The sequence below is a fragment of the Tamandua tetradactyla genome, chromosome 26, assembly GCF_023851605.1.
Source record: "Tamandua tetradactyla isolate mTamTet1 chromosome 26, mTamTet1.pri, whole genome shotgun sequence".
In the NCBI taxonomy this organism is placed as follows: Eukaryota; Metazoa; Chordata; class Mammalia; order Pilosa; family Myrmecophagidae; genus Tamandua; species Tamandua tetradactyla.
The window spans coordinates 19678881-19705013 of NC_135352.1; the positions used below are offsets into that span (position 1 = coordinate 19678881).

Sequence of the window (26133 nt, forward strand, 5' to 3'; positions counted from 1 at the left end):
ACATGGCCCAAGATGTCCTGCCTCAGGCAACTCATGTAGCTCACTCTACCTTGATTTCCCCTCCCCACTCCCTCACATCCTCTCTCTGATATATATCTCAGAGAGAGATATATACTGCTTGTCCAAAAGTTGCCTTTTGAGCAGTGACTTTTTGTTGTTGTTCCACATTAATGTTACTTCAGTTCAATAGACTTCTTCTATACTTCGGTTTTCAGAGTCTGTTGTCAGCAAAACACTGACATCCTAGGAAATATCTCTTATGACACCAGGTGAACAAAAACAAGTGACAGAGACTTCAGAGTTACATATGTCACAGAATAAAGTATTTGCATAAATAGCTTGGAAAAAATCACTAGATGACTAGACTACATCAATCAAAGGAAAAAATAAAAACCAGCATATATTGGGGAGGGGAAGAATCTGATTTCCAGAGTTAATAGATTAAAATAGTCAAATATCCAGATTTCCAACAAAAATCACAAGGCATACAAAGAAACAGAAACCATGGCCCATTCAAATAAAATAAAGTGACAGAAATTGTCAATGAGGAAAAACAGACACTGGTCATACCAAAGACCTTAAAAATTTGTCTTAAATATTCTAAAAGAGTGAAAGGTAAATGTCAAGAAAATTCTAAAAGGAATTAGGAAAATGATATATGAACAAATGAGAACTCAATAAAGAGATAGAAAATATAAAAATGAACCAAACAGAAGTACTGGAGCTAAAGGTCACAAAACTGAAATAAAAAATTCCTTAGAGGGTTTTAACAGCAGATTAGAGGTAGCAGAAAAAATAATCAGTGAAAATGAAGATAGTAAAATTGAAAAGATCCAATCTGAGGAACAGAAAGGAGAAAAAAAGAAGAAAAGTGATCAGAGTCTATATGAATTGTGGGATACCATCAAGTGTACCTATAAATTCATAATGGGAGTCTAAGAAGAAACAGAAATATAGAAAAGGGCAGAAAGAATATTTGAAGATATACGGCAAAAAACTTCACAAACTGAATGCAAGACATGAAATTCAAAGAACTTCAAATAGGATAAATTCAAAGCTATCATACCAAGACACATTAAAGTAAAACAATGTTGAAACAGAAAGAGAAAATCCTGAATGCAGCAAGAAAGAAGTAACATATCACATACAAGGGAACCTTAATAAGTGTCATTTTTTCCTCACAATAAATGTAGGTAGGAAGGAAATGGAATCACATATTTAAAATGTTGAAAGGAAAAAAACAAGAATTCTGTATCAGGCATAATTTTTTTTTATCTTCAAAAAATGAGGGACAGATTAAGACATCTAAGACAAATAAAAGTCAAGGGAGTTTGTCACCACTAGACTGACCTTATAAGAAATGCTAAAGGGGGATCTTCAGGTTGAAACAAAAGAATAGTAGACACTAGCTCAAAGCCACATGAAGAAATAAAGCTCTCTGGTAGGGGTAACTACATGGGTATATATCAATGCTAATACTAAAATCCTAAAGTTTTTGGATTTTGTCTCTACTTTACTTATATAATCTTAAATTCAAATACATAAGAAGTAAGTATAAATCTATGGGGTTGGGCACACTATTAATAAATATGTAATCTGTGATAAGAATATAGCAATTGGAGATGGATCGGTTATAGGAACATGGTTTGTGTATACAACTTAATTTATTGGTATCAAATCAAATGAGATTTTTATACATTTAGGATGTTACATTTAAGTTACATGGTAACCACAAAGCAAACTTCTAAAAGATACACACAAAAGGAAATGAGAAGGGCATCTAAAGATCAACTTCAAACAAAGTAGGCAATGATGGAATAACTGAAGGGCTAAAAAAAGTAAAGACTTACAAAAAAGCAAACAAGAGAATGACAGAATTAAGTCCTGTATTCTCATTATTACTTTGAATGTAAATGGATTAAACTCTAAAATCAAAAGGCAGAGATTGGCAGAAAGTTAAAAAAAAAAAAAAAAAAGAAAAAGCAGGACCCAACAATATGCTGTTTACAAGAGACTCAACTTAAATCCAAAGACTCAAACAAGTTTAAAATGAAAGGATGGGAAAAAATCCAAGCAAATAGCAACTACACAGAAATAGACAGCTATCTGAGTAACAGATAAGATAAACCTAAAGTCAAAAATTGTCATGAGGAACAGACAAGAACATGATGTATTGATAAAAGGGTCAATTCAACAAGATAAAATAATTATAAATATTTATGTACCTAAGAAGAGAGGCCCAGAAAATATGAAGCAAACATTGACAAAATTGAAGGGTAAAATAGATGGCTGTACATTAATAATAGGAGACTTCATTACATCACTTTTAATAATGGATAGAACATCTAGACAGAAGATCAATAAAGAAATAGAAGAATTGAGCAATATTACAAACCAAAAAGATCTAATATAGTAAAACAATTTAACCAACAACAATAGAATATACATCTTCTCAAATATATTTGGATCATTCACCTGTACAGACATGTGTAAACCCACAAAAGAAGTCTCAATAAACACAAAAACATTGAAATCACAGAAAGTATCTTCTCTAACTACAATGGAATGAAGTTAGAAACCAATAACAAAAAGAAAACTGGAAAATTAATACATGTTTAAAAATTACACTATATACTCTTAAATATCTGATGGCTCAAAGAAGAAATAAAAAATAAATTACAAAATATATTTGAGATGAATGAAAATGGAAAAACAACACACCAAAACTTATGGGACATAAAAAAGGCAGTGCCCAGGGGGGGATTTATAACTATAAACACATATTTAAAAAGAAAAAAAGTCTTAATTCAATAACATAAACTCATACATGGATAACCAGAAAAAAAAAGAGCAAATGAAGTCAAAAGTGAGCAAAAAGAAGGAAATAAGAATGCAAGAGTGGAGATAAATGAAATAGAGAATTAAAAAATATTAAAGAGGATCAACAAAATCCAAAGTTGGTTCTTTGAAAGGAATGATAACAGTGACACACCTTAGCTCAAATGACCAAAAAAAGGGAGGGAAGAAATTAAAATAACTAAAATCATGAATAAAAGGAGGCATATTATGGGTGGGCCGCAGTGGTTCAGTGGCAGAGTTCTCGCCTGCCTTGACTCCCAGTTCAATTCCTGGTGCCGGCCCATGTGAAAAAAAAAAAAAAAAAAGGAGGCACATTACTATCAACAGTTCAGAAATAAAAAGAGATTATAAGAAGATACTATGACCAACTATACGCTAACAAATCAGACAACCTAGATGAAATAGACAAATTCCTAGAAATACACAAATTATCTAAATTGTCTTAAGAAGTAATAGAAGATCTCAACATAACAATATCAAATAAAAAGATTGGACCAGTAATGAACAACTTCACAACAAAGAAAGCTACAGGAGAGATAATTCCATTGGTGCATTTTAGCGGACATTCAAAGAATTGGCACAAATCCTTCTCAGACTTCCAAAGAGTCAAAGAGGAGGGAACACTTCCTATCTCATTATATGAAGCTATTGTTACCCTACTACCAAAGCCAGGTAAGGACATCACAAGAAGAGAAAATTACAGACCAATATCCCTTGTGACTAAAGATGTAAAAATTGTTAACAAAATACTAGCAAACCAAATCCAACTGTACATAAAGATTGATAAACCATGACCAAGTGGGATTTATCCCAGGTATGAAAGGGTGATTCAAGCTAATAATATCAACCAATACAATAATACTTTACCACTTTAATAGGATGAAGGAAGGAAAAAAATAATCATTTCCTTTAATGCAGTAAACACATTTGACAAAATCCAGCATACTTTCTAAATTAAAAACACTCAGAAAACTAGGAGTAGAAGGGAATTTCTTCAACATGAGAAAGGGCACAGCCTTAGTTTGCATGAGCTGTTGTAACAAAAATCACACAATGGGTTGGGTTATGAGCTGAAAGTCTCAAAGTCGAAAATCAAGGTGTCAGCCAGGCTATGCTTTGTCTTGGAGTCTGCATCATTCTGATGTTGGTTTGCCACAAGACTTGGGGTTCTTCAACTTACACATCTGCCCCCATCACATGGCAATACCTTTGGCTGATCCCGTAACTCTCTCTGATTTTGAGCTCTCTTCCAGTTTCTGGTTTCTACTGACTGACTACATCCAGACTTCCTCTCTTTATGAGGCATCAGTAATAAGGAGTACAATTAATATCATGTTTTCTTGCAGGTACATGATTCAATCCCCAACAGGCATATATAAAAAATCCACAGCTGGGGAAGATGGCCAAATAGAGTAGCTCAAGATTAGCCCTGCTCCACGGAAAAGTTAGAGAAGGGACAGAAAGGTGACTTGAGGTGGCGATTCAGGAATGTAACTGACCTGGGAAAGCCATCTGTATCACATAGGGCAATGTTGGTTGTAGAGGCCAAGGAACTGAGACACAGAAAGCTGGAGTCTGGCATGGAGGCACAGAGCCTGTGGGAGTGCATGGATGGTAGCCAGGGACTAGGAGGCAAGCCAGGCCATGTTCCTTGGGTGTGATACCCTCACCAGCACAGCTCCATGACCTGCAACTCACACCACACCCAATGCACCCGAATCCTGTCACCTGTTCCCATTCCTTATGCTCCAGGCATCTCTATCCCACTAGCCCCCAGTGCACATACCTGTCCCACACCCTCACCCCAAGTACAGCCCAATCCACCTCTTTTCCACCCCTCCCGAGCACTACCTCCCCCTCCCTGTTACCTGCAGGCTATTGCCAGCGCATAGGGCTGTGGGCACTAACTTCCATATCCAGGCTACCCCTGCTCCCCTGCCCATAGTGTCCCCCTCCCCGAGCTCTGTGCTCCAGTTTATGACACTCCTAGACTCACGTATGTGCACGGGCCTCCAATCATGTCAGCTCTTAGAACCTCAGTTTATGGCACTCCTAGACCAACACATGTGCACAGGCATCCAATGACGCCATTTAGCTCTGGGAACCTCAGTTTACAGCACTTGTAGATCCATGCATGTGCAATGGCCTCCAATCATGCCATTTAGCTCTGGGAACCTCAGTTAACAGCTATCCTAGAACTGCGCATGGGCATGGGCCCCCAATCATTTCATTTAGCTCTGGGAACCTCAGTTTACAGCAGTCCTAGAACCACGCATGTACACCGCCCCCAGCAACACTTCCCAGCTCTGAGAAATTGCTGATATGTGCAGCTGGGTCACATTTGCCCCCAACCCATGAAGGCATAAGACCAACCTGCTGCCACAGCTCTATGCATGTGCACAAATGGCCCATGCCTTAGGCCAGTGCTCAACAGGGTTATGCTCCCTAGACCAGTGCACCCACACAGCCACATCCTCCAAGGATGCTAGGCACCCACGTTCACAAGCATCAGTATAACATCCCCAACCTGTGCTTATACCTATCCTGAAACAAATCACTGCACTGAGTGCCCCACCCCATAACCTGCTCTCTGCTGTATATCATCATGAAAACACAAGGCCTTAGACTACTGAAAGAAATCAACTCCCAAAGTAAATCAATCAAGATATTTGCATGCCATGAAGACAGCAGAAGATCACTAAGCATATCATAATGCAGACAGATATAGCCCTGTCTAATGACCAAATTAAAACACCTGAGGAGACACAGACATTGGAACAACTAATCAAATATGTTCATACAAATCTACTTAATAAAATAAGTGGGAAAGAAAATGACGTAAAGGAGATCAAGACAGTAGAAGAGCATAAAGAGGAACTTGAAAGAATAAATAGAAAAATAGCAGACATCACAGAGATTAAAGATTCTGTTGACCAAATAAAAACATATGGCAGGCACACAACACCAGATTTGAAGAGATCAAAGAAAGAATAAGTGATATAAAGGACAAGATAACTGACTTCAAAAACTCAAAACAGCAAATGGCAAAAATGATGGAAAAAATTGAATTGGATCACAGGGAAATGATAGGCAAAACAAAGCACACAAATATAAGAATCACTGGGGTCCCAGCAGAAGAAGAGAGGGGTAAAGGGCTAAGAAGAGTAGTTGAGGATATAATGGGGGAAAACTTCCCAACCCTCATAAAAGACATAAACATACAAGTCAAAGAAGCCCAACAAATTCCAAACAAAAAATTCCCAATAAGCCTTCCCCAAGGCACATACTAATCAGTCTGTCAAATGTTGAAGAGAAGAAGAAAATCTTGAAAGCAGCAAGAGAAAAACAATCTTCTACATACAAGGGAAACCAATTAAGACTGAGTTCAGACTACCCAACTAGAACCCTGGAGGTGAGAAGGCAGTGGTATAATATATTCAAGATCCTAAAAGAGAAAGACTTCCAGCCAAGAATTCTTTATAGAGCCAAACTGTCCTTCAAAACTGAGGGAGAGATTAAAGTGTTCACAGACAAAGAAGTCTTGAAAGAATTTGTCAACAAGACACCAGCCCTACAAGAAATACTAAGAAGAGATCTGTTGGCTAAAAAAAAAAAAAGACAGAAGAGGGAGGCCTAGAGGAGGGCAAAGAATGAAAGAGCATTACTAAGGGTAATTTAAAGAATACAAAGAGATAGAGGGAAAAGAATATATAGATTTGAAAAATAAAATTAAAAAAATAAGGCGGTGGATTCAAGAAACACCTTATCAATAATAACTTTGAACATTAATGGACTAAACTTACCAATTAAAAGATACAGACTGGCAGAATGGATTAAGAAATATAATCCAGCTATTTGCTGCTTACAAGAGACTCATCTTAGACACAAGGATACAAATAGATTGAAAGTGAAAGGATGGAAAAAGATTTTCCACACAAGTTGTAACCAAAAGAAAGCAAGAGTAGCTACACTAATATTGGACAGAACAGACTTTAAATGTAAAGACATCATAAGAGACTAAGAAGGATGCTATATACTAATTAAAGGGTCAATTCACCAAGAAGATATAAAAATCATAAATGTTTATGCTCCCAATCAAGGAGCTCCAGAGTACTTAAGACAGACATTGGAAAAACTGAAGGGAACAATAAACATTTCAACAATAACAGTAGGAGACTTCAATACATCACTCTTCTCTATAGATAGAACAACCAGACAGAAGATCAAGAAGGAAATAGAGAAGTGAAATAACTTGATAAATGAATTAGACCTAACAGACATATATATAGGTCATTGCACACAAAGCACAAGGTTATACATTCTTCTCTAGTGCTCATGGAACATTCTCCAGGGAAATCATATGCTGGGGCACAAAACTGGTCTTTATAAATTTAAAAAATTCAAATTATTCAAAGAACTTTCTCTTATCACAATGGATTGAAGTTGGATCTCAATAACCACCAAAGATTCAGAACATTTACAAATATATAGAGATTAAATAACACACTTGTAAACAACCAGTGGGTCAAAGAGGAAATTGCTTAGAGAAATCAGTATCTGGAGATGATTGAAAATGAGAATACAATGTATCAGAACTTATGAGATGTGGCAAAGGCTGTGCTGAGAGGGAAATTTATTGCCCTAAACATCTATATGAAAAAACAAGAAACAGCAAAAATTGAGGACATAACAGCATACATGGAGGAACCTGAGAAAGAACAGAAAACTAACCCCAAAGCAAATAGAAGAAGAGAAATAAGAAAGTTTAAAGCATACATAAACGAATGGGAGAACAAAAGAATAAAAGAAAGAATCAATAAAACCAAAAGTTGGCTCTTTGAGAAAATCAGTAAAATTGATGGGCCACTAGTAAGACACAGAGAGAAAAAGAGAGAGGATGAAAATAAACAAAATCAGAAATGAGAAGGGTTGTGTTGCCACAGATCCTGAAGAAATAAAAGATATCATAAGAGGATACTATGATATCTTATGATAACAAGACAAGGATGCCCACTGTCACCACTATTGTTCAACATTGTGCTAGAAGTCCTAGATAGAGCAATCAGGCAGGACAAAGAAATAAAAGGTATCCAAATTGGAAAGGAAGACGCAAAACTCTCATTATATGAAGACAATATGATACTAAACTTGGAAGATCCTGAGAAACCTACAGCAAAGTTACTTGAGCTAATAAACAAATTCAGCAAGGTGGCAGAATATGCGAACAAACTGGACAACTTAGATAAATGGATAAATTCCTGGAGACACACAAGCAAGCTACACTGACTCAGGAAGAAAGAGAAGATCTCAACAAACCAATCACAAGTAAAGAGATTCAATCAGTCGTCAAAAATCTTCCTACAAAGAAAAGCCCAGGGCCAGATGGCTTCACAGGGGAATTTTATGAAACATTCCAGAAAGAAATAACACGAATTCTGCTCAATTTTTTTTTTAATTGAGGAAAAAGGAATACTATCTAACTCATTTTATACAGCTAATATCATTTTAATACAAAAACCGGATAAAGATGCTATAAGAAAGGAAAACTACAGGCCAATCTCCCTAATGAACATAGATGCAAAATTCTCAATAAAATAGTAACAAATTGAATGCAACAACACATTAAAAGAATTATATACCATGACTGAGTGGGACTGTCACCAGGAATGCAAGGATGGTTCAACATAAAAAAATAAATTAATGTAATACAGCACATTAACAAATTGAAAGGGAAAAATCACATGATCATCTCAATTGATATTGAAAACGCATTTGACAAAATTCAGCATCTTTTTCTGATAAAATGCTCTAAAAGATAGGAATCAAAGGCAACTACCTTCATATGATAAAGGAAATGTATCAAAAACTGATAGCCAGCATCATACTCAATGGAGAGAGACTGAAAACTTTCCCCCTAAGATCAGGAACAAGACAAGGATGCCCACTGTCACCACTATTGTTCAACATTGTGCTAGAAGTCCTAGATAGAGCAATCAGGCAGGACAAAGAAATAAAAGGTATCCAAATTGGAAAGGAAGAAGCAAAACTCTCATTATATGAAGACAATATGATACTAAACTTGGAAGATCCTGAGAAATCTACTTGAGCTAATAAACAAATTCAGCAAGGTGGCAGAATATAAAATTAATGTGCAAAAATAGTAACATTTCTATACACAAGCAATGACCTAGCTGAGGAGTCAGTTAAAAGAAAAATTCCATTCAAAATAGCAATTAAAAGAATCAAGTACTTAGGAATGGACTTAATTAGGGATGTAAAGGACTTGTACACAGAAAACTACATATCATTGCTAAAAGAAATCACTGGAGAGCGAAATAGGTGGAAAGACATTCCCTGCTCATGGATAGGAAGCTATATAGATTTAAGATGTCAATTCTCCCCAAATTGATCTACAGATTCAACACAGTACCAATCAAAATTCCAACAATCTACTTTGAAGATTTGGAAAAGCTAACTACCAAATCCATCTGGAAGGGAAAGAGACCCGGAATAGCTAAAAGCATCCTAAAAAAGAAGAATGAAGTGGGAGGATTAACACTCCCTGTCTTTTAAACCTATTATAAAGCCACAGTGGCCAAAACATCATGGTACTGGCACAAAGACAGAAGCACTGACCAATGGAATCAAATCAAGAGGGCAGAAATAGACCACCAAATCTATGGTCCACTGATTTTTGACAAGACCCCCAAATCCTCTGAAGTGGGACAAAATAGTCTTTTCAATAATTGGGCATGAAGAACTGGGTATTATTAACCAAAAGAATGAAAGAGGACCCCAATCTTACACGCTACACAGAAATTAACTCAAAGTGGATCAAACACCTAAATATAAGAACTAGCACCATAAAACTTCTAGAAGCTGTAGGGAATGTAGGGAAACATCTTCAAGACCTAGTAATAAGGGGTAGCTTCCTAAACTTTATACCCAAAGCACAAGCAACAAAAGAAAAACTAGATAAATGAGAACTCCTCAAAATAAATGCTTCTGCACTTCAAAACACTTTGTCAAAAAGGTAAAAAGGAAGCCAACTCAATAGGAGAAAATATTTGGAAATCACATATCAGACAAAGGTTTGGTTTCCTGTATATACAAAGAAACCATAATACAACTCAAAAACAAAAGAACAAACAATCCAATTATAAAATGGGCTAAAGACATGAATAGGCATTTTTCTAAAGAGCAAATACAGAAGGCTCAAAAGCACATGAAGAAATGCTCATTTTCATTGGCTATAAGTGAAATGCAGATCAAGACTACAATGAGATACCACCTCACACCTATAAGAATGGCTGCTGTTAAACAAACGGGAAACTATAATTGTTGGAAAGGATGTGGAGAAACTGGGACACCTATGCACTGCTGGTGGGAATGTACAATGGTGCAGCCACTATGGAAGACTGTTTGGCGGTTCCTTAGGAAACTAAATACCGAGTTGCCCTAGACCCAGCAGTAGCACTTCTTGGTATATACCCAGAAGAGCTGAAAGCAATGACACAAATAGACATTTGCACACCAATATTCATAGCAGCATTATTCACAATCACCCCAAGATGGAAACCAACCAAATGCTCATCAACAGATAAATGGATCAATAAAATGTGGTATATACATGTGACAGAATTTTATGTAGCAGTAAGACAAAATGACATCCTGAAGCACATGACAAGATGGATGAACCTTGAGGACATAATGCTGAGTGAAATTAGCCAGATAAAAAATGATAGATACTGTATGATTCCACTTTTATGACCAGTATAAAGGTATAATCAGAGCTTATGTTACAGAATATAGGGGACTTAGAGATACATAGAACTAGAGATGGGTGAACTGTTAGCTTTGAGGTTGAACTTCTATGTAAGGGAATAGATAGGAGTGAAGGAGGTTCTCTAAAGGGTCTATAAGTAATATTACTATATTGAAGATGAACAAGATTGAAAGGGGTATATAGACCTATGTGTCTCAATGATTAACACTAGAAATACGAATTAGTTCTCACAAGAATTACTTCAAAGATATGATTCTTGTACAAAGAGGGTTTAAGTCCAGGGTATAGGGGGATAAGTGCAATTGCATGCTATGAGCTATGTTCAAAAGGAAACCATCAGCACTACCACAGCAACAGCAGAGGTAAGCAATGGGGGAGGGACAAGAGTTAAAAGGAGGTTTAGATTTCCTATTTGGTGAGGGTGTGTTTATTGGTTCTCTTTCACTTGGGAAGAATGAAATTATCTAAAATCGAGAATGTTGGTGGACTGCGGACTTTGTGCCCTCTACATGATGCCTGATGAATGCAGGTGGCTGAAGGATGCACTGATGAAGTAGATTGGCGAACGATGGCGTATACTTATGAATGAAGGTTGTGCTGCTACAAAAAGGAACAAAGACATGAGGCATGCAACGATGTGAATGAACATGTGGGACATTTGGTGAGACAAAACAAGCCAGAAGCAAAAGGACAAAAATAGTATGGTCACCTTTAGAAAATGCTTATAAGAAAACAGGGTCCTCATTGTAAGCTTTTATAGCAGTCACATTAAATCTTAAGAGGTGATTACTATTTCTGGATTTTGGAGGATGTTTTATATATATAACCTGATATTTAGAGATAAGAACAAAATTGAACAGGTTGGGGTTAAAGAAATTCAGGACATGGGGGTAAGGCAGCAGTGTCTATATTTTAGAACCACACATATTCTTTGAGACCAATTGAAGAAAGGTTTATTTGGTCTGGGACTGACATTTTCTGTAGTGCATAATCTAATTCAACCTATCTGTATAGCTCATTTGAACAATTGAAACACAGGGAGTCCAGAATAAGAAAGCAGTCCTTTAATTCTGTATAGATTATTTTAATGCCTAGATACATCCTAGAGTATATTAGGCAGATAATCAAAATGTATTGGTAAAGTCCCTGAGGGATGGGAGAAAGAATATGGAACTATTAAACCTTACCATCAGGGAATTCCCTGATACTGTGTCAAACTTTAAGGACACCCAAATCAATAGGCCATGCCCCTAATCAGGAGGCTTACTCTTGTGAAGCTTATGTAGGTAGCAGAGGAGCTTAGACTACCTATAGGTATGCCTAAGAATTACTTCTGGAGGACCTCTGTTGTTGCTCAGATGTGGCCTCAGTCTTTCTAAGCCCAACTGTGCAAGTGAAATCATTGTTCTCCCCACTATGGGGACATGACATCCAGGGGTGAATCTCCCTGGTGACATGGGAGATGACTCCCAGGGGCGAATCCAGACTTGGCACCATGGGATCAACAATTCCATCCTGACAAAAGGGAGAAAAGAAGTATAATTAAGAAAGTATCAGTGGCAGAGAGAGTTCACATAGATTCGAGAGGCTACTCTGGAGGTTGTTTTTACGCAAGCTTCAGGTGGACCTTGCTACCTATCATAACCTGCCAACCCCCACCCAAGGCCATTCCAGCCAATCCTAAAGAATACCTAGGGCAATATATGAGATTCCACAAGGGTTCCATGCACTAGGGTAACTCTTCACAAACCTAGACCTCCGGATGGGTTCCTGATCCAATAAGTCCTGACACCTAGCCCAGCCTCTCCAGAACATCAGACAGTTCCATTTCCCTGCCCCACATTAGTGACAGACCCTTCCAATATGAAAAATTTAGAATTGCCATAGCCCAAACATCCCGAAAGAGAGGGATGGAAACATCAAAGGTGATGGTGGATTTATACAGAGAAGATGGAATTTAACAAATAAATATGAATGCTGAATCATTAAATTGATATCTCTTTTAGTCTCCCGTGTTTTAGAGCCGCTAGAAGTAAAATTTTAGTAAAACTTAAAATTGTGGAATTGTAACCCATGTCAAACTCTGAAATATGTTCTACAACTAATTGTGGTGCTGTGCTTTGAAATTTATAGCTGTTTTGTATATATGTTATTTTTCACAAAAAAAGAGAAGGAAAAACACTCGACTGTGATGATAAAAAAATATTTAAGTCCTCTAGCCACCTATATTCTGAAGTAGCTAGAAGGAAAAATATGAGAGGATTGTATGGCAAACCATGACAAACTCTGGGATCTGTACTGTAACTATTTGTTGAAGAGTGCTTTGAAAACTTGTTTTTTTTTATTTCTTTGCTTTGTATATATGTCATACTGTACAATAACAAAAGTTAAAAATAAAAAAAAATACACAGCTAAGATTATTATCAATGGTGAGATGTATTCAGACTTCAGTAAGGTGCTTTTTCACTGTGTATCATATTAACTTTCAATATGAGTGGCATTGTCAGGATGGATGGCTGTATTTCTTCATTTAGAACCATCTTTGGACACATGTAGCCTAGATGGCAATCTCTGGGAGTCTCCTTTGGGCTTTCTCTTAAGCCACACTCCAATTAATAAGTAAAGTTCCTTATACATCTCAAAAGATTTAGATAATGAAAAGAATTGAAGAATATGGGTTTTAAGAGGGAATAAATATAAAGCCTCATTTTAAAGTTTAGGCCACCCAGTGGACAAGTACAGGTGAGGAACACACAAATACCAAGGAAATGATGGGGAGATAACAATATTTTAAATTATTCTTCTGAGAAAAATTCCCAATTTATACCATCTGTGGCATAATAAAATTGGGAGATATCATGGGACCAGATCATTAGAGCGCCCTGACAGAGAGAGTCAGCTATGAGCACTGAGCACTGAGGGGTTGACTCTTCCATCCCAGGGGTTTGTGACATTTGCTGGCTGTACCTTTTGGGAGACTTAATTCATATTGTTTTTCCCCACAAACAACCAGTTCATTCAGTTCAACTTTTTAGGGTAAGGCTCTTATCCACATGTGCGTCTCTAGTGCCTGGAGCAGACTTACACCTTAAAATTTTCACAATAACTTAAAATCCCATAGAGTATCTGCATCTTCTGACCCTAAGCATGTACTGCAGTGTCGTTCAAATGACATGATGTAAGTTACTATGAGAGTTTAAACTGAGTTTGTGCTTATAGCAGAATTAGAGATTCACAGAGCTTAGCAGCACCAATTTTCTTTTGTTGCACATGAAAGGGAACAAGTAAATTCCTTATATTTCTTTTAGCTGCTCCAAACACCCTTATCTCATTATTTTGTGGGAGAATAAAACCTAGTATATGCAAGCCAGAAACTGAAATTACTAAATTACTTAGAACTTGCTGTTACAAGAAACATATTTGATCTGGCAGTAATTCCCACACAATCTTGTCACTACCTAACAGAGCCCTTCAGTCACTGCAGACTATTGTTTTAGTTTACTAGGATGCTCAAGCAAATACCATGCAATGGATTGATATAAACAATGGGAATTTATTGGCTTACAGTTTTATTTATTTATTTAAGAAAACAAACAATACACTTAGAACCACCAACAATGGATAGCTTACTTAGTTTAACCATATTTAAATAAAGTATCCATATAAACATTGTAAAGCCTGTGTTTGTGCAGTAAGTAAATTGGTTTAAATAAACCAATTTTAAATTAAGGCAACAAGGAAAAAATCGACATATTCAGATAGCGAAGTTCTTAAATTTCTAAGTATTAAACACTAACTTAGAAAACATTTGATCAGCTATCAAAACTGTGGATGTTCTCAAAACATCAAGTAGAAAGTTCTTACAAATATCTGCATTGCTACAGTAATGACCTATGTTACTAAATATTTTCCTGATTTCAGGAAAATATGACCATACAAATATTTTTATAATTAACATATGGAAATTTTAACTACCCAAAATTAATACCTTAGGTAGCTTATCCATAAGCATATTTTAAAAAATGCCTATGTAATCATTGTAAACCCTGTTTGTATAATATGCTTCATAAATAAATTTAAAATTAAAGCAAGGGAGGAAAAAAATTTAGAAATACAGATATCAGAGTTACTTGAACTCTAAATCCTAAACAGTATATTAAGTAACATATGGTTAACTATCAAAACTGAGTGCATTCTCAGGTGTGTGGGTGGTTCAGTGGTAGGATGCTCGCCTTTCATGCAGGAAACCGAGGTTCAATTCCCGGACCATGCACTCCCCAAAGAAAAAACAAATAAAAAACTGTGTGCATTATCAAAATATCAAGTAAAAAGTTACTACAAATATCAACTTTACTATAATAGTGAACTATGTTACTAAATATTTTCAAGTTTTTGATTTCGAGAATTTATTTTATCTAATATTATTAGTACTACCTATAGTGTTTTGTTAGGTTTTTTTTTATTAATTTTTAATTTTTTAAAAAAATAAAAAAAAAAACACCAAACAAATGCAAACATTCGCAACTTTTGATCATTCCTTTCTACATATATAATCAGTAATTCACAACATCATCACATAGTTGCACATTCATCATCATGATAATTTCTTGGAAAATTTGCATCTATTCAGAAAAAGAAACAAAAAGAAAACAGAAAAAAATTTATACATACCATACCCCCCACCCTTCCCCTCACCAATTACCAGTATTTCACTTTAAATTTATTTTAACATGTGTTCCCCCTGTTATTCATCTTTATTCCGTTTTACTCATCTGTTGATAAGGTAGATAAAAGGAGCATCAGATACAAGGTTTTCACAATCACACAGTCACATTGTGAAGGCTATATCATTATACAATCATCTTCAAGAAACATGGCTACTGGAACACAGCGCTACATTTTCAGGCAGTTCCCTCCAGCCTCTCCACTACATCTTTTTTTTTTCTTTTAATTTTTTTTATTAATCAAAAAAAAGAAAAGAAATTAACACAACATTTAGAAATCATTCCATTCTACACATGCACTCAGTAATTCTTAGTATCATCACATAGATGTATGATCATCATTTCTTAGTACATTTGCATCGATTTAGGAAAAGAACTAGCAAAACAGCAGAAAAAGATATAGAATGTTAATATAGAGAAGAGAATTAAAATAATAATACTAATAAAAATATATATATATAAAAAGGAAAAAAGAAAAAAACAAAAACAAAAGATACAAACAAACAAACAAACAAAAAACTATATTTCAGGTGCAGCTTCATTCAGTGTTCCAACATAGTTACATTACACTTAGGTATTATTGTGCTGTCCATTTTTGAGTTTTTGTATCTAGTCCTGTTGCACGGTCTGTATCCCTTCAGCTCCAATTACCCATTATCTTACCCTGTTTCTAACTCCTGCTGGTCTCTGTTACCAATGATATATTCCAAGCTGATTCTCAAATTGGTTCACATCAGTGGGACCATACAGTATTTGTCCTTTAGTTTTTGGCTAGACTCACTCAGCATAATGTTCTCTAGGTCCATCCATGTTATTACATGCTTCATAAGTTTAGTCTGTCTTAAAGCTGCATAATATTCCATCGTAGGTATACGCCACAGTTTGTTTAGCCACTCGTCTGTTGATGGACATTTTGGCTGCTTCCATCTCTTTGCAATTGTAGATAATGCTGCTATAAACACTGGTGTGCAAATGTCCGTCTGTGTCTTTGCCCTTAAGTCCTTTGAGTAGATACCTAGCAGTGGTATTGCTGGGTCATAATCCATTCTGCCAGTCTATGTCTTTTGATTGGGAAATTCAGTCCATTAACTTTTAGTGTTATTACTGTTTGGATAATATTTTCCTCTACCATTTTGGCTTTTGTATTATATATATCATATCTGATTTTCCTTCTTTCTACACTTTACCCCATACCTCTCTCTTCTGTCTTTTTGTATCTGACTCTAGTGCTCCCTTTAGTATTTCTTGCAGAGCTGGTCTCTTGGTCACAAATTCTCTCAGTGACTTTTTGTCTATAAACATTTTAATTTCTCCTTCATTTTTGAAGGACAATTTTGCTGGATATAGGAGTCTTGGTTGGCAGTTTTTCTCTTTTAGTAATTTAAATATATCATCCCACTGTCTTCTAGCTTCCATGGTTTCTGCTGAGAAATCTACACATAGTCTTATTGGGTTTCCCTTGTACGTGACAGATTGTTTTTCTCTTGCTGCTTTCAAGATCCTCTCTTTCTCTTTGACCTCTGACATTCTAACTAGTAAGTGTCTTGGAGAACGCCTATTTGGGTCTATTCTCTTTGGGGTGCGCTGCACTTCTTGGATCTGTAAATTTAGGTCTTTCATAAGAGTTGGGAAATTTTCAGTGATAATTTCTTCCATTAGTTTTTCTCCTCCTTTTCCCTTCTCTTCTCCTTCTGGGACACCCACAACACGTATATTTGTGCGCTTCATATTGTCATTCAGTTCCCTGATCCCCTGCTCAAGTGTTTCCATTCTTTTCTGGATAGTTTCTGTTTCTTTTTGGAATTCAGATGTTCCATCCTCCAGTTCACTAATTGTAGCTTCTGTCTCTTTAGATCTACCCTTGTAGGTATCCATTGTTTTTTCCATTTTTTCTTCTTTGTCCTTCACTCCCATAAGTTCCGTGATTTGTTTTTTCAGATTTTCTATTTCTTCTTTTTGTTCAGCCCATGTCTTTCATGTCCTCCCTCAATTTATTGATTTGGTTTTTGAAGAGTTTTTCCATTTCTGTTCGTATATTCAGCATTAGTTGTCTCAGCTCCTGTATCTCATTTGAACTATTGGTTTGTTCCTTTGACTGGGCCATATCTTCAATTTTCCAAGCGTCATCCATTATTTTCTGCTGGTGTCTGGGCATTTGATCAGATTTCCCTGGGTGTGGGACCCGGCTGGTTGAAAGGTTTTTCTGTGAAATCTCTGGGCTCTGTTTTTCTTTTCCTGCCCAGTAGGTGGTGCTCGTGGCACTTGTCTGTCTGCGGGTCCCACCAGTAAAAGATGCTGTGGCTCCTTTAACTTGCCAATCCGAATCTCGCAGTCGGCCCGGGAAACCGTGCGTGGAGGGGGGGTCGCTGGCCGCCGTGGCTTGGGAGAGTGCCGGTCCAAATTGCCCAGCTGGCCTGAGACGCCAAGCGTGGCGGGAGGGCCCCGCTATCCAACGTTCCCAGTCAGACCGGGGAGCCACGTGCATGGAGGGGACCCCAGTCACCAGCCGCCCCGGCTGGGAAAACGCGCGCCCCTCGGGTATCTCACCGCAGTGGATTCTCCCTGCCCATTCAGCCGTTCCAGAATGGGGTACGCTGTCTTTTTGGTCTCTGTCGTGGCTCTGGGAGCTGTTTCGTATTGTTTCTGTTTCTTTAGTTGCTGTTCTGGAGGAGGAACTAAGACCTGCGCATCTTACTAAGCCGCCATCTTCTCCCAGTATCTCTCCACTACATCTTGACTAACAAGGTGATATCTATGTAATGCATAAGAATAACCTCCAGGATAACTTCTTGACTCTGTTTGGAATCTCGCAGCCATTGACACTTTATTTTGTCTCTTTCCCCTTTTGGTCAAGAAGATTTTCTCAATCCCCTGATGCTGAGTCTCAGCTCATTCTAGGGGTTTTCTCAATCCCTTGATGCTGAGTGTCAGCTCATTCCAGGATTTCTGTCCCACATTGTCAGGAGGGTTCACACCCCTGGGAGTCATGTCCCACATAGACAGGGTGGTGAGTTTGCTTGTTGTATTGGCTGGAGAGAGAGGCCACATCTGAGCAACAAAAGAGACTCTCTTGGGGGGTGACTCTTAGGCCTAATTTTAAGTAGGCTTGACCTATCCTTTGTGGGGTGAAGTTTCATATGAACAAACCCCAAGATTGTTGGAGTTAAAACCATTTTTTTCTTCACGTGGGCAGGCTCTGGGAATCGAACCCGGGTCTATGGCATGGCAGGTGAGAATTCTGCCACTGAGTCACCATTGCACCACCCCAGCCACTGTTGCACCTCCCCTTAAACCATTCTTTAGTTGTAAAATATAGCACATACATATACAAAGAAAGAAAGAAAGCAATAACTTTCAAAGCACACTTCAACGAGCAGCTACAGAACAGTTCCCAGAGTTTGTCTTGGGCTACCAAGCCCTCAACTCAGATTTTTCCTTTTAGGTGCTCCAAAACACTGGCGGCTTTATCAGTCATAATAATGGAATCATATAGTACCTGTCCCTTCTGTGTCTGACATTTCACTCAGCATTATGTCTTCAAGATTCATTCACCCTGTCATATGTTTTGGGACATCATTTTGTCTAAATGCTGCATAATATTCCATCATATGTACATATCACATTTTGTTTCCACTTGTCTGTTGATGGGCACTCTGCAGGGGATGATCACCAGCCTCTGCGCTCCCTACAGGTGCTGCCCACTGCAACCAAGAGGGGAGGTTTCCCCAGCTGGCAGCTGTGCAGGCTGGAGCTGAGGAGGGTCAGTTCCCTCCCATCACACCTCCCCTGAGCACTCTACCCTGCCTGGTGGGGATCCCATTCACCCCACGCACTCGCTGTCCCCTGACCTTCCTCCCCCAAAAAACTGCCTAAAGGACCTCCTAGGCTACTCACACCCTGGAACCTGCAGTCCTGGACATTTTCTCCCCACCTTCCATCTTGTTTCATGGAGCAGAAATGAGCTCACTCCACTCCAGTCCACCATCTCCCTGGAACTGGCTCACAGTTTTGAGGCTCAGACAAGTTCCAAATCAAGGTATCATCAAGGTAATGCTTTCTCCTCCAAGGCTGTCATTCTGGGACTGGCTGCTGGTGATCCTTGATCCTTGGCTCCTTTGCTACACAACAATGCACATGGCAGCCACTGCTGCCTCCTTCCTTCTCTTCTAGTTTCTGTTGACTTTCAACTTTTTGTTTCCTCTGGCTTTCTCTTTGTCTGAATTTCATTCTTCTTCTGAGAGACTCCAGTAATAGTTGATTAAGATCCATCCTGATTGACTTGGGCCACACCTTAATTGAAGTAACATCACCAAAACTTCACTCCTTACAATGGGTTCACACCCACAGGAATATATTAAGTTTAAGAACATGTTTTTATGGAGTACATATCTCCAAACCACCACAGCACCTATGGTCTTTCTCTTTTTTTTAAAACCAAACTGAAATTTTCACAGTTTGTTATTTGGAAGCATGAAGTAATGGAGCGCACAACTTATGAAAATATTGATTAGTATTTCAGTTGTTTATCGTAATCAGTGGCTGTTCCACTCTATCCACTACACTTAGCACTTTGATTGATGAACAACCAGAGGACAAGGAAAGCAAGACGTGCAATGTACATGCTCAAAGGGTAACAACACTTACCAAACACACAAAATGAGTCCAAAAGATAACACAGACAGAAAAGATATTCACCTTCTGCTCACAATGGCTTATAGATAATTAGTCAGCATTCACTGAGCACTGCCCATGTGTATTAAGCCAGACTAAATATGAAGGCACCCATAACATAGATATGAATTAAGACATGTAAAACCAAACATTAAAAAATAATCTTCAGGTTCGGTTCCCGACCATGCACCCCCCAAAAAAAAATTTTAAAAATAATCTTGTCTTTGTTTATGCCATCACGAGATGTGCTTTACTTTTTAGTTCATTGACATATATTAATATTTGGGGGGATAAATTATTCTCATCCATTTCTTTTGAATGTGCTATTAATTTTTTAGAAGTTCTTGATAAGATGAGATAATCTCATCTCTTACTAATCATTTATTGAGCAACTTCTATAGTTCTACTTATTAATAATAATAGTAATCATTTTTTTTAAACTTTCTATATTCCAGACATGGCCAAAGTACTTTACATACATTATCTCATTTATTCCTTATAAGATTCTATGAGGAAGGTATTATTGTCTGCATCTTACAGATGAAGAAAGGGTGATGAGGAGAGGTGAAGTATTTTGCTTAATATTTTGTAGCTTCACTGCTGGACTTCAGGTTCAGGTCTTTTAGAGACCAAAACCCTAGCTACTAACCCCTACAGTATGATTTCCTCTATTGATAGCATGCACACACACACACACACACACACACACATATCATCTATGTATTATATATATAATTTTCTCTAAAATAATAATGAGAGTGCATGTAGAACACATACATATTATCTCAAAGAAAAATGTTGTGGTTTAAATTATAATCACACCCCAAGTAAATAACAGTCATTGTTTTTTATCCAAAACTCTCTGTATCATAATGTGTAAACTTGAAAAAAGAATTTAACTCAAATCACAATTATTTTAAAGTATTGTAAAAAAGAAACTATTCATCCATTTATTTGAAAATATACTAACTAAAAAAAATGTATAAAATCAGTTCCTGCCCTCAAAGAGCACAAAATACACTTAAGAAGCAAAGCAGCAAACTTTCTACTGGTTGAAGATAGATAAGCTTCAAAGAGAGGATCCTAACATTAATAGCATAAATTTGAATATAGGAGAGTAATGTTCTTTATGAAAATATGTTTTACTTCCTGTATTTTTGTTTTGGCATTTTTCCAAATCTGCTTTGTAACACACTTTAATTATGAAAGAATTTGGTCCTATGTCTGGATTTCTCATTTCTTAGAACAGTGGTTCTCAAAGTGTGGTCTTAGAAGAAGTACTGGCTGCAGCAACTTCTATGAACTTGCTAGACATGGGAATTCTCAGGCCCCATCTAGACTTATTGAACCAGAAATGTTGAGGTGTGGCCCAGAAATCTGTGTTTTATCAAATCCTACTAGAGATTTTGATGCATGCTAAAATTTGAGAACCATTGTCTTAAAATATATAGAACTTGTAACTTAAGAAACAGAAACATTTTAAATATGCCAACTCCCAACACACAGATCAAAAATCTTAGATGAGATCCGTAACTATAAATCTATATTCAGAGAATCAATGAAATGAAATTGTTAATTATACCCCAATTAAAAATGTGAGAAAAAGAGCATTATGTAACTAATTATATAAAAATTATTCATGAATATCTTGAGATATACTGAAAAACCAATGATCTAGAACTCAAGTATTTATTGAGTACCTACTATGTATTTAATGATAATAATGAAGTTATGCCTATATTAGATACAACTTAGCATGAGAGACATATGTAAAATATTGGCTACCCAAAAGATGCTTAAAAAGTTAGTTGATGATAAAATGCATGCAAGAAACAAATATTATATACATATAAATACATTAAAAGCTGCTTTACTTTAAAAACTATTAAGTAGACCAAAAAGATAATAGTATGGTATATACAAAGTTATTAATTGTATGATAGATTGTCATTAAATGCTTAATACAAAAAATGCTTCCCAGGTGAGAGATTATGTAAACTGAGTCATTGGGGAGGTATCACACAGGAGGTAGAACTGGCACTGGGTTTGTTTGCTTCAAATTTCTTTTTTTATTAGAGAAGTTGTGGGTTTGCAGATGAAGCATGCATAAAATACATGATTGCCACACACCACCCCACCACCAACACATTGCAATGGTGTGGAACATTTGTTACAAATTGATGACAGCATTTTTTTATAACTGTATTATTTTATTTAACAGTAGTTACCTTTGTTACAATTTATAAAAGATTATTAAAATAGTACAATTAACTCTCATCCATAGTTTACATTAGGTGTATATTTTTCCATATACCACCCTGTTATTAACACCTTCAATTAGTGTCATACATTTGTTATAGTTCATGAAAAAAACATTCTTATACTATTAACTATAGTCCATCATCTATAAAAGCATTCACTGTGTTATATAGTCCTATGTTTTGTCTTTTAATTTATACTCTAGTAACATATGCAATATAAAGATTCCCCTTTTAACCACATCCACCTATATAATTCAGTGCTGTTAATTAAACTCATAATAATGTGCTATCCTAACCACTATCCTTTCCCATACCTTTACAATCAACCTAAATGGACATTCTGTACAAATAGACATTCTGTACAAATCTAACTCATAGAGTTAGAATCTAGAATATAGATTCTATCCTTTGGTAACCTATATTCTAGATTCTAACTGTATGAGTTTGCTTATAATTAGTTAATATCAGTGAGATCATACAATATTTGTCCTTTTGTATCTGGCTTATTTCAATCAGCATTATGTCCTCAAGATTCATCCATGTTATCGCATGCATCAGAATTTCATTCCTTTTTATGGCTTCATTCCTTTATATCCATTATGTGCATATAGCAAATTTTGTTTATCTGTTCATCAATTGATGTGGCACTTGGGTTGCTTCCACCTTTTGGCAGTTGTGAATAATGCCACTATGAACACTGGTGTGCAATTGTCTGTTTGAGCTCCTACTTTCAATACTGTTGCCAGATCATATGGTGCTTCTATACTTAGCTGACTGAGGAATAGCCAGATTGTCTCCCACAGCTGCTGTACCATTTTACATTCCCAACAGGTCCTCTCTAATACTTATAGTTTGAGTTTTTTTTTTTTAATAGTAACCATTCTGTTGGGTGTGAAATGATGTCTCATGGTTTTGATTTGCATTTTCCTAATAGCTAGTGATGTTGAACAACTTTCCATGTGCTTTTTTTTTTTTACCCATTTGTATTTCATTTGGAGAAATATTTACTCAAGTCTTTTGCCCATTTATTTTTTTAGTTAAAAAAAAGAACAAAAAAGGACGCTTATATCATACCACATACAAAAATTAATTCAAAACTAATCAAATACCTAAATATAAGAACCAGGACTATAAAATTCCTAAAAGAAAATGTAGGGAAGCATTTTCAGGATTTTGTGGTAGGCAATGGTTTCTTAGACTTTACATACAAATCCAAGAACTTAAAGAAGAAGAAAGATAAATGGGACATGCTCAAAATTGAAAACTTTTGCACATTTAAAGGCTTTATCATAAAAGTGAAAACACAGATATTCAATGGGGAAAAATATTTGAAAATCATATACCAAATGTGTTTGAAATCCAAAATATATAAAGAAATCCTACAACCCAATAATAAAAAGACTAACAACCTTAGTTTAAAAATGGGCAAAAGGTGCTCGCTTCGGCAGCACGTATACTAAAATTGGAACGATACAGAGAAAATTAGTATGACCCCTGCACAAGGATGACATGCAAATTTGTGAAGTGTTCCATTTTTTTTAACTAAAAAAATAAAATAAATAAATGGGCAAAAGACTTGAATCTTGGACATACATATTTATGTCTTTCATAAGAGTTGTGAAGTTCCCAGCCATTATTTCCTCAAATATTCTTTCTGCCCACTTTCCCTTCTCTTCTCCTTCTGGGACACCGATGACATGCATGTTTGTGTGCTCCATACTGTTACTCAAATCCCTGAGGCTCTGCTCAATTTTTTTCTATTCTTTTCCATATCTTTTGTTCTGACTATATGAGTTCTAATGTCCTGTCTTCTAGTTTGCTAATTCTTTCTTCTGCCTGTTTAAATCTGCACTTGTATTTTTGGGGGGTGGGGGGGTGCATGATCCAGAATTGAATCTGGGTCTTCCTCATGGAAGCATTTGATTATCTTGATGAATAAATTCTGAAACTCTGTTTCTTTTTTCTTGGGTTTTATTGTTTATTGGTTTTGTAAAAGGCTCTTCTTTGATGCGTGGTCCAACATATTCTAGACCTTTAGGATTGCTTATGTTCAACTGTTGAGATTTCCTCAGCTCTTTCCCCGGATATGTAGTACAATTTCGAAGATTGCCCTTTCTGTGTAATTGTTTCACCTCCAGGAGAAAGCTTTCTTTTCTCTCTTTCTTATATGGGAATCTTAATCTGTTCGATTTTTTTGTGTGTGTGCAGAATTTTCTCCCCAGCTGTTATGATTTGTTCAAATTCTCTCCTTCACTCAGTGTCCTATTTTCCTTACAATTTTCAGTTCTGGGACCCTCTTGTCTTAGAGCAGTTCTGTTCAACCTCCCCTCCTGTTTTTTTTCCCCTTTATGAGGCTTTTATGACTACATTTTATTCCCCATTAGGGTATCCTGCCCTGGGAAGCTAGGTGGGGTCAATCCAGAAACTTAGGTCATTTCAGAAAACTTTAATTTGCATTTGGCTGTTCCAGCCCACAGAAACTGATTTTAATGATCATAGCACTTACTAGCCTTTCTATACTGGTCTCTTTCTCTCTCTTTTTCCCTCTGGGGGATTCTCAGACATGTTCTACCAGGGGTTATATGTACTTGTTGCCCTGTGTTGGCTTATACATGGGCTTCTAATTTGCTGATGAGAGTGACTCCATAATCTGTGTCCCCAGTAGGAGTTGGGAGCTTCTGCCTCTGAGAAACTCCAAAGCTTCACTGGACCAAGTGAAGGGGAGGGTAGAGCACCAGTGGGGCTGGGATGGAGGCTTCCTACCTATTTTTCTTTTTCTTTGATTCAGCATTTCTTCCCATCTTTATTGTTCTCCAGAGTTCTAAGCAACTGGGATGTGTCCCTTTATTCATTGAATCTCTGGGGAGGATTTTCAGGGCATGTCCCACATCACCATGTTGATGACATCACTATGACAGAGCTGGGTTTTTAAGGTTGGGAGGAAATTGATAAATTGAGAGAACATGGAAGGGAATTTTAATACAGTGAATACTGGAATCCATCCTTGGACAAAATCACAGAGAGTTAAAGGGGGTATGCTGGGAAGAGACAGTAAGAGAGCCAGCGGCTGAATTATATATATTTTATGATGGAAAGTACAAAAATATATTGGATGATTAGAATAGAGCCAAAGTTTAGAGACCCTTAGAACAATAGAGGTATTTTCACTAGCTGTAGTGGACTAGCAGGACCTGTTGTGAACTCGTGAATGGGACAATAATGAGATAAAGTTCATACCATCTGCAATGTGTTGGATAGATTCAAGCTGGGAAAGAAGAGGGGACTCAAGAAGAACAATAGAAGGCGACTATTAGGCTTCTTGAGTTAGAGTCTTTGGACTAGAATGATGACTGTGATTTTCCTGCATCCAGCAAGACAAATTTGGAGGGACAGGACTAGGAAACCAGAGAAATTCTCAGTATTAGACACAGTTGGACACAAAGGCTCACTGGTTGGAGATGAGCAAGCAAGAAAGTGTGTCTGGTAATAATGATCTGAGACTGAAAAACCAATCACAATCAATTCAAAGGCATATGAAAACTATGATTATGGGGAGGTGAAAGTGCAAAATGTGGGATCCCTATCTAATAGGATAAATACATTTTAGTAGAGGAATGGACTGACATGTAATTGTTTACTATCAACTAGATAATGGAGATTTGAAAGGGAAAATTTGGATAAAAATTCATAAAGCTCATAATATTTGTGCACAGGAAATTCACTGGCAGTGGACTAGACTAAAAACACATTCATAATCATTTTGCAGCCTAGAAAAATACCTGATTTTTAAAATAGTGGTGCCTGGCAATTGATGACTTAATGAAGATGTCCC

At 36.7% G+C, this 26133-nt stretch overlaps 1 long non-coding RNA gene and 1 other non-coding gene across 2 annotated transcripts in view; one reads left to right on the top strand and one right to left on the bottom strand.

Moving 5' to 3' along the window:
* LOC143669688 (uncharacterized) overlaps positions 1-26133 on the bottom strand; it is a 226448-nt gene that overhangs the window by 56606 nt on the left and 143709 nt on the right. The window lies entirely within an intron of this gene.
* Positions 23734-23840, top strand: LOC143670066 (U6 spliceosomal RNA). Its single transcript, XR_013169247.1, has one exon. It is a non-coding gene; the product is annotated as a U6 spliceosomal RNA (small nuclear RNA).